Source organism: Solanum tuberosum, unplaced genomic scaffold, assembly GCF_000226075.1.
Source record: "Solanum tuberosum cultivar DM 1-3 516 R44 unplaced genomic scaffold, SolTub_3.0 scf00081, whole genome shotgun sequence".
Taxonomy (NCBI): domain Eukaryota; kingdom Viridiplantae; phylum Streptophyta; class Magnoliopsida; order Solanales; family Solanaceae; genus Solanum; species Solanum tuberosum.
Genome location: NW_006239008.1, coordinates 401,375 through 409,007, shown reverse-complemented (window position 1 = coordinate 409,007; position 7,633 = coordinate 401,375). Strand labels below are relative to the sequence as shown.

Below are 7,633 nucleotides of genomic sequence, written 5' to 3'. Positions count from 1 at the left end.
ATATAATAAAAGGGGCTCAACTTAGGAAAAGAAATAAGGACCCATTTAAAAGTTTCCATTAAACCCGTCTAAGCTCGTCCTTGCTAACAGTGCTTCACTATTTTGGGCATAACTTTTTACTCCGAGATCGGAATCGGGAAAAATTACTATTTTAGCACCTGTTACATCCCCAAACACTGATGGGATCAACCCAGGTCTGTTTTTTTTCTTTTCTAAAAGCATTTTAATAAAAGAAATCTAGGAAAACCTGATTCATCTAGTCTACTCTTCTTGTTCTTTAAATTTTCAGATTCTTGCACAAATATAAAACTAGAGGACAACTACATTGTATCTGGAGATGATTGTGTAGCAGTCAAAAGTGGCTGGAATGAATATGGTATAAAATACGGAAAGCCAACAAGTCATTTGATCATCAAACGTATCACTTGCATTTCACCTTACAGTGCATCTATAGCATTAGGAAGTGAAATGTCAGGTGGAATTCAAGATGTGAGAATTCAAGACATTACAGCCATCCAGACAGAATCAGGAATAAGGATCAAAACTGGTGTGGGGCGAGGGGGCTACGTCAAAGATATATATGTCAAGGGGATGAAACTGCACACCATGAAATGGGTATTTTGGATGACAGGCAACTATGGTTCACATGCTGAAACTCACTGGGATCCTAAAGCTTTACCGGAGATAAAAGGAATCAATTACCGGGATGTGGTGGCTGAGAATGTGTCAATGGCTGGCCAGCTAGATGGGATATCCGGGGATCCTTTCACTATAATCTGCATGTAAAATGTAACAATTGGTTTAGCAAAAAAGTCCAAGAAATATCCATGGGCTTGCACTAATATTGAAGAAAGTAGCAGTAGTGTGCAACTTCCACCTTGTAAGTTGCTAGCGGATCAGGGCCCAAAGAAAAGTGGTATGTGTGATTTTCCTACAGAAAGTTTACCCATAGATAACATAGAGATGCAAAGATGTTCTTATAGATTGAATCTATGATAAGCTTTCCATACATGTAATAGTTCTATTACTTAAGTACCCATACTTTTCATGGCTACTGCAGAATACCCTCAACATTACGCTACAAATATAGCTATATAAGGACTTCATGTGTTCTTTTTCAAAATGGATGATTTCATGTTACACTATAAGAAGCAAAACTATGATTCTACAAACCATGACTATCAACACATCTAAGAAAGACAAATCTCAAAGTTCATTTACCAAGAAGGAATTGTGAACAACACGTGTAAGATAGAAAATTCACGCTACTGGATATCACCTTATAGCTGAGAAAGAATTTAGAAACACTACAGAAAACTAGGTGATTATTCATAAGAATACAAATCTACAATCACATAGGGCAAACTGAAAAATACATAAAACTACTATCAAACCACTTGAAAGTAAAGATAGGTCAAATTTTTAGGATAACAAGAAGTAATCACTTAGGATTTCCTAGTTCTACCAGCCAAAGAGAATCTGATAACAAGAAGGAATTGGTACTTGGAACATTCTGAACACCTTGAAAGACTAATAGGACAAATCTAACATAAGCTACTAACAGAACCACGAACTCGCCTCTATTGCATTTGATCTACATTTTCCAAGGCTCATTGACAGTTTTGATAAGTACCCTACAAAATTTATGAAACAACAGAAATTATAAAACAACATCTCTCAGTGAGTTGGATCAGGATTGAAGTTCACAGATTCCCTCCAAATGAGCTCCTTGATATTTTCTTCAGTAAAAGATGGCTGCTCAAAGTCAAAACTGAAAGGCCTAGGACAAACAGGCTCCTCATTGATATCCAACAGAGTGATAACAAAGAACGAGAAGAAAGATGACATATTCACCGTGTACCTGAATCTATCTTCATTGCCACTGCTCGTAGATTTTCCGATTCCTCTAAATTTGAAGTTCGTCGAATTGTTTCTCCCGTCTCTAGGACAAAGGTGAAAAGGATCAGGCAATCCCCACATGCCATTGATAAGGTTACTGTAGAATTTTTGGGTGTAATTGAGAAGGAGAGAAATGAGGGTTTAGGGTTCAATTTTTGAGTAATTCATTAGGCAAAGTGCAGCACAAATTTTGGTTTGGGGAAAAACGTTTTTATTTTTGTATTGAGTGTTTTTTTTGGCCAATTAGAAATTGGAGGGAGAGTTGAATATATGGGAGGTGATACAATATTTTGGTGAAAATTTTATGATAATTATAAGGCCATACTTGTCAAGTGTTGCTTTTAGAATTATAAAAATAGCACACTTCAAAAGTGTAATCATATGTGTAAATAAGTGTTGATAATTATGTAATGATTTGGCAACACATATAAAGTGTAGCCTATACCGTTAAATAGTGAGCTTTATAAGTGTTGCCAATATTACCGTAGTCAAAAGGCAAAAACTATGGCTACGCTTTAAAAGAGTAGTTACAAATATTTTAGGCAACACTTTACAAGCGTTGTCTAGATTTTTGTGGCCTTATGACTAAAATGGTGTAGTGTGATGATTCAACATTTTAGCACCAACTGCTAAAAACCCTATTGTCACGGTCCAAGGCTACCCCCAAGGTGCAAACACGGGACCTAGGATCATGAGTGACCCTAAGCTAACCCTCCGTTGGCATATCGTAAGAAAACAAAACAAAATTATGAAAAGAGGAACTAATGCGGAAGCTAAATCAATTTACTTATGATAGTGAGGAATACCCAAAACTTATCTAAATATATATAACATTCTAAGAGTTTAGTGAAACTAAACAATCACTCAAAAACTAAAGTTGAATCTAACTATGTTTGAAAAGCCTCTATTGACTAGAGATGCTGGGACATGTCCCCAACTAACCCTAGCAAAACTGAAACTGAAATGAAGGACAAAATCGAAAAACATGTCTATTGTCCTCGAAGTATGAGGACTCACCACTGAAGCTACTGAATGTGGATGGGGAACCGATCTACACCTTATCTGAATGCTGAGGACATGAACCTACATCATGAAAAGATGTAGCGCCGAGTATGCATCAGTACTTGGAAGGTACTGAGCATGCAAGATAGGATAAAAGATAAACAAAACATATATAAGCTGAACAAAACATATGACATAATCTGAACATGATGGAAATACTGAGATATACTAAAAAGAACTGAACTGAATGCAGTGACCAAGTACATAACATGTTGAGACTGAATACTGAAGTATAACTAAAAAACCTAGTCAAATGCACCTGAGTCTGACTATGGGAGCTATTATTGACCGGCATAAAACCACGTGAGCTAAACATGGTGTTCGATGTATATGCCCCATCGAGAGGACCCAATATACCTTGCCAAGGGTATAAAGGCATGACTTTTCGATGTATATGCCCCATCGAGAGGATCCAATATACCTTGCCAGGGGTATAAATGCATCAATGGCGTGATTTCTAAAGATGATGCCCAACTGAGGGGACTTAACCTACAGGGGAATGTACTTCTGGCACTATGAGGGTATGCTGAAACCCTAGTCTACTCGGTGCTAAGCCTACTGGAATATGTATATGACACATTATGACTCAAATACTGAATATCTCAAAATACTGACATTCAAATCTGAGAATGTAACAATGATATACTGATAATGTGACATTCGAAACTGGAGCATGTATATCTGTTTAACTAACCTAGTATGTGAAATTGATGAACTAAGAGAATCTGCAAAACTAGGGTTCTGAGTTTCATGCAAAGAACTAAGCAACAATTCCACGAAAACATGATAATCTTATTAGGAATACTCTAACACCTAAATCACAACAAATATCTAAGGTTTTAGAAACCTAAGTCTAAGAAAGATATAGGAATCAAGAATCTGAGTGAATTATAGGACCCTAGTGGATAAAAGGAATCCACAAGTGAAATCCCACATACCTGGTGACGAAATTCACAGAGAATTTTGATTTCGGCGCTGGAATTGAAGAAAACTTGTTGCGTTCTTGGAAGGTTTTTGTGTCACCTCTTTCTCCTCTCTTGTTCTAAGCCTGGTGAATTTTACAGAATAATGGTTTAGGGTAAAATCTGACTAGAATAATAGGCTAAAACTAACCAATACGAACTAGTTTAGGGTTTAAATAATTAGAAAAAGACCTAACTACCCCTAACTAAAAAGTCGACTGGCCCATCAACAGAGTTGATTGATGGGCCATAAGTTGACTGATGGTCCGTCCTATAAGTCGTCGTTTGGCTGTTAGAGGGCTGAAATTTGGGTTGTAAAACTAAAAGCCGACTAGCCCATCGACAGAGCTGACTGACGGGCCATAAGTCGACTAGCGATCTATCTTGTCAGTTGTCGTTTGGATGTCAGAGGGCTGAAATCTGGGGTCTGAAACTAAAAGTAGACTGGCCCATCGACGGAGCTGACTGACGGACCGTAAGCCGACTGATGGTACGTAGGTTGCCTCCGTCGGTGGCACCTACAACTTCTGAAAATCTAGAAATTTTTCTTTCTCGAATCTGGGGTGTTACACCTACTTATTGCAAAATCCTAGCCAAACACCCTTACATCTACTAAAAAAATGCATAAGACACATGAAAAACTCAAAGTTTAAAGCATTAAAAAGTGCCTTAAAGTCACGGTACATAAACACCCTAAACTTAAAGTCATTTCTTGTCCTCAAACGAAACAATAAATTCTAAACGACATTTATGCAAAAGTAGCCCAAAAACTCAAGCAATCATATAGCATGTTCTCAATAGTCAACCCTCCTTATTTATTTTCAGCATAGTGCAATCATTTAGTTAAATGAGCAAGCCAACATACGTGGATCAATTTATGACATAGACATACCAATAAACACATTCACATACATCGACGACAATCACCAAGGTACAAACTCTTCGATAATGTAACTTGTACCCCTATCACAAAGAAATCCCTTTGTTCACACAAAACTAGAGTTATAGTTCAATGTTTAGGGACTCCGTCACACTCAGAATTTAATTCAATACAGTTTATTCATAATACCATAGGCTTGCCCTTATTTTCTACACTTCGATTTTCAAACTGTTAAATTAGGGTAAGGTATTATGTATTTGGATATTAAGTGACTTATGTTCCCTCTATGATATTACATCGGAATGTTTCCTCATTTATAACCAATCCGGGTATCGCATTTTTCTTTCTTTTTCTCCTCTTTTGTTAAATGACGCTCCAGCGTGGCTTTTCTTCACATTTATTTTTCGATTCAACTCTTTTCTTAAACATTATTATTCTTTTTATTTTCGATTCAACTCTTTTCTTTTCTAGTTCGTCAACCATTTTACCAGTCATATGTAGGCCTCGTAGGTGAGTCCTAGACTTAGTGAAATTTTGAGGGTCAAGTTGGTTTCTACATTTGACATGTACAGACCATAAGAAGACCTATGATCGGTACACTAGTTCCATCAAAAGTTGGTGAATTAAAGAGGTTTCAGAACTTATATACGGTTGACCAGTATGCTTCATAGAAGGACCTAAAGACTGTAGGTGAGGCTCAATAATTATTTTAAAAGGGATTTTGGGTTTTTTTCGTAATTGTTTTGACCTTAAACAATGTCATTTTACCTTCGACCCTAAGCCTTTTAGTAACGTTTTAATTCCCCAATTTACCCATTTCAACTCATTCTCCTTAATTCCCTAAACTTGACCAAATTCATACTCCAAATCCTCTCAAGTCTTAGGAAGAAGAAGAATAGTCTGGGTTCCATTCAAGTCTCAAAATTCTCCATTTTCACGGGCTTAAAGGATCAAGGTATGTGTGTATTCACCTATTGAGTCCTTTAGTCCATGGGGTCCCTAAGGATTTCAATTTACCTATATCAATTTCCAATTGATCAAATTAGGGTTTCAATTCAATGAATGTGGGTTTTTATCTACTTATGATTGATTCTTGTTAATTTAGTATTCTAATGCATTAATTGATTATAATCCATTATATTTAGTTCAAATTGTATTGACCCATGCTTAAATTATGATTTTTAAATATGATCCTATGATGAACCCATGAACTATGAATTATGAGTTTATGAAGATATACATGTTTCGATGAAGTTATTATAGCTGAATTGATGAAACTTTGAAAGGTAGTATTGATGCTATTGTGAAAGGATTTCTCACTTACTAAATCATGATTGTGAAAGGTATTTGTCATAAATAAATTAACATTTGATGAAAGGTTTTCTATTTATTAGGGATTTAGACTTAGCAGCGATAGGGCTTTATGGTGGAGGCTCAAATAGGGTAGTCTCTAGTAGCAACCTCTAGTCCCTATCTACGTGCCCCCATAGGACTGTCTCAAATGACCTAGCTAGTGGATCTACTTTAGCAAATGATGATATGTATGAATTCTACCTTGGAAAATAGTTTCCCTTTCTTTCGGTATGAGGGATATACCCGCCCCATGATATAACTCTCATGGTCGTATTGTAGGTTAATACTAAACATCACACAAAATAATTATGTTTTATTCAAAGTTCTTCTTATTTCATTGATGTTAATGTATTTGACTGTTTTATGATCTTTATGTCATTTCCTCTCAAAAGTATTTCATATGTTTCATTATGATCATGCCTATTCGTTTAAGTCATTTATATTATCATATTCATATTTATGCATATTTCCTCATACTTAGTACATTCCATGTACTAATGTATATTTGTGCCTCCATTGTTTCGCTAATGTAAATTCCGACGTTCCTTCCTCCCATACTCATCGCTAGTGATCTTTCATAGAATTTGACGATTGGTGAGTACTCATGTTTCGATGACCGAGTCTCCTTTATTGCTTTACGTCAGTTTTAATTTACAAATATGTGTGTGATGTATGGGTTGCATCCCAATCACTTTCATTTTGATGTATTAGATGATTTTGAGACTTAAGCTAGACTTCCCTTTTAGTCAAACTTTACTAAAATATGAAATGTTTTCTTTTGAACTGTTTATTTTTATTATCTGGTATGATGTATACTAAGTGGCCTCAGTGGAGCCTTTCGCGGTCCTATATGCCATGTTACGCCTAGGGTATACTTTAGGTCATGAAAAACATGGTATTAGAGAAAAAGATTTAGAAAGGTCCTAGGATATCTAAGCCACGTCGAGTAGAGTCTTTTTTTGTGAGTATGAAGTGAGCCACATTTATGAATAGGGAGGTATAAGATGTCTAAGAAATTCCACTTCTTTCATCCCTCTAAATTCGTGCGATTGAGTACAACTCTATATGTCTCTCTCCTAATCCTTATCCATTGCCTTTTGGGATATGGCCCCTCCAAGAACATATGTTGAAAGGAATGCGAGATCGAATGGGTAACAAGAAGCTCCACAGGTTCCGACCAACCCTTTGGCCGGACATGTGAATAATTCAAAATTTATTGCTTTCTAAGTGTTGGCTCAATCCTTGATGGCCCAAGCCAATAGGAAAGTTGTGGTCCCACTGATCTAAAATGTGGGTATGGCTGCAACTAGAGTGAGGGACTTTACTAGGATAAATCCCACAGAGTTAAATGGTTCCAAGGTTGACGAAGATCCTCAAGAGTTTATTAATGAGGTATATAAGGTGTTTATGATCATGGCAGTGATGACGGTGGAAAATTTAAATTTGGCCACTTATAAACTTAAGGGTGTTGCTCAAG

At 36.4% G+C, this 7,633-nt stretch overlaps 1 pseudogene; it reads left to right on the top strand.

Moving 5' to 3' along the window:
• The window catches only part of LOC102598610 (probable polygalacturonase), a 4,368-nt pseudogene extending 3,372 nt beyond the window's left edge, over positions 1-996 (top strand).
• The last annotated feature ends 6,637 nt before the right edge of the window (positions 997-7,633 follow it).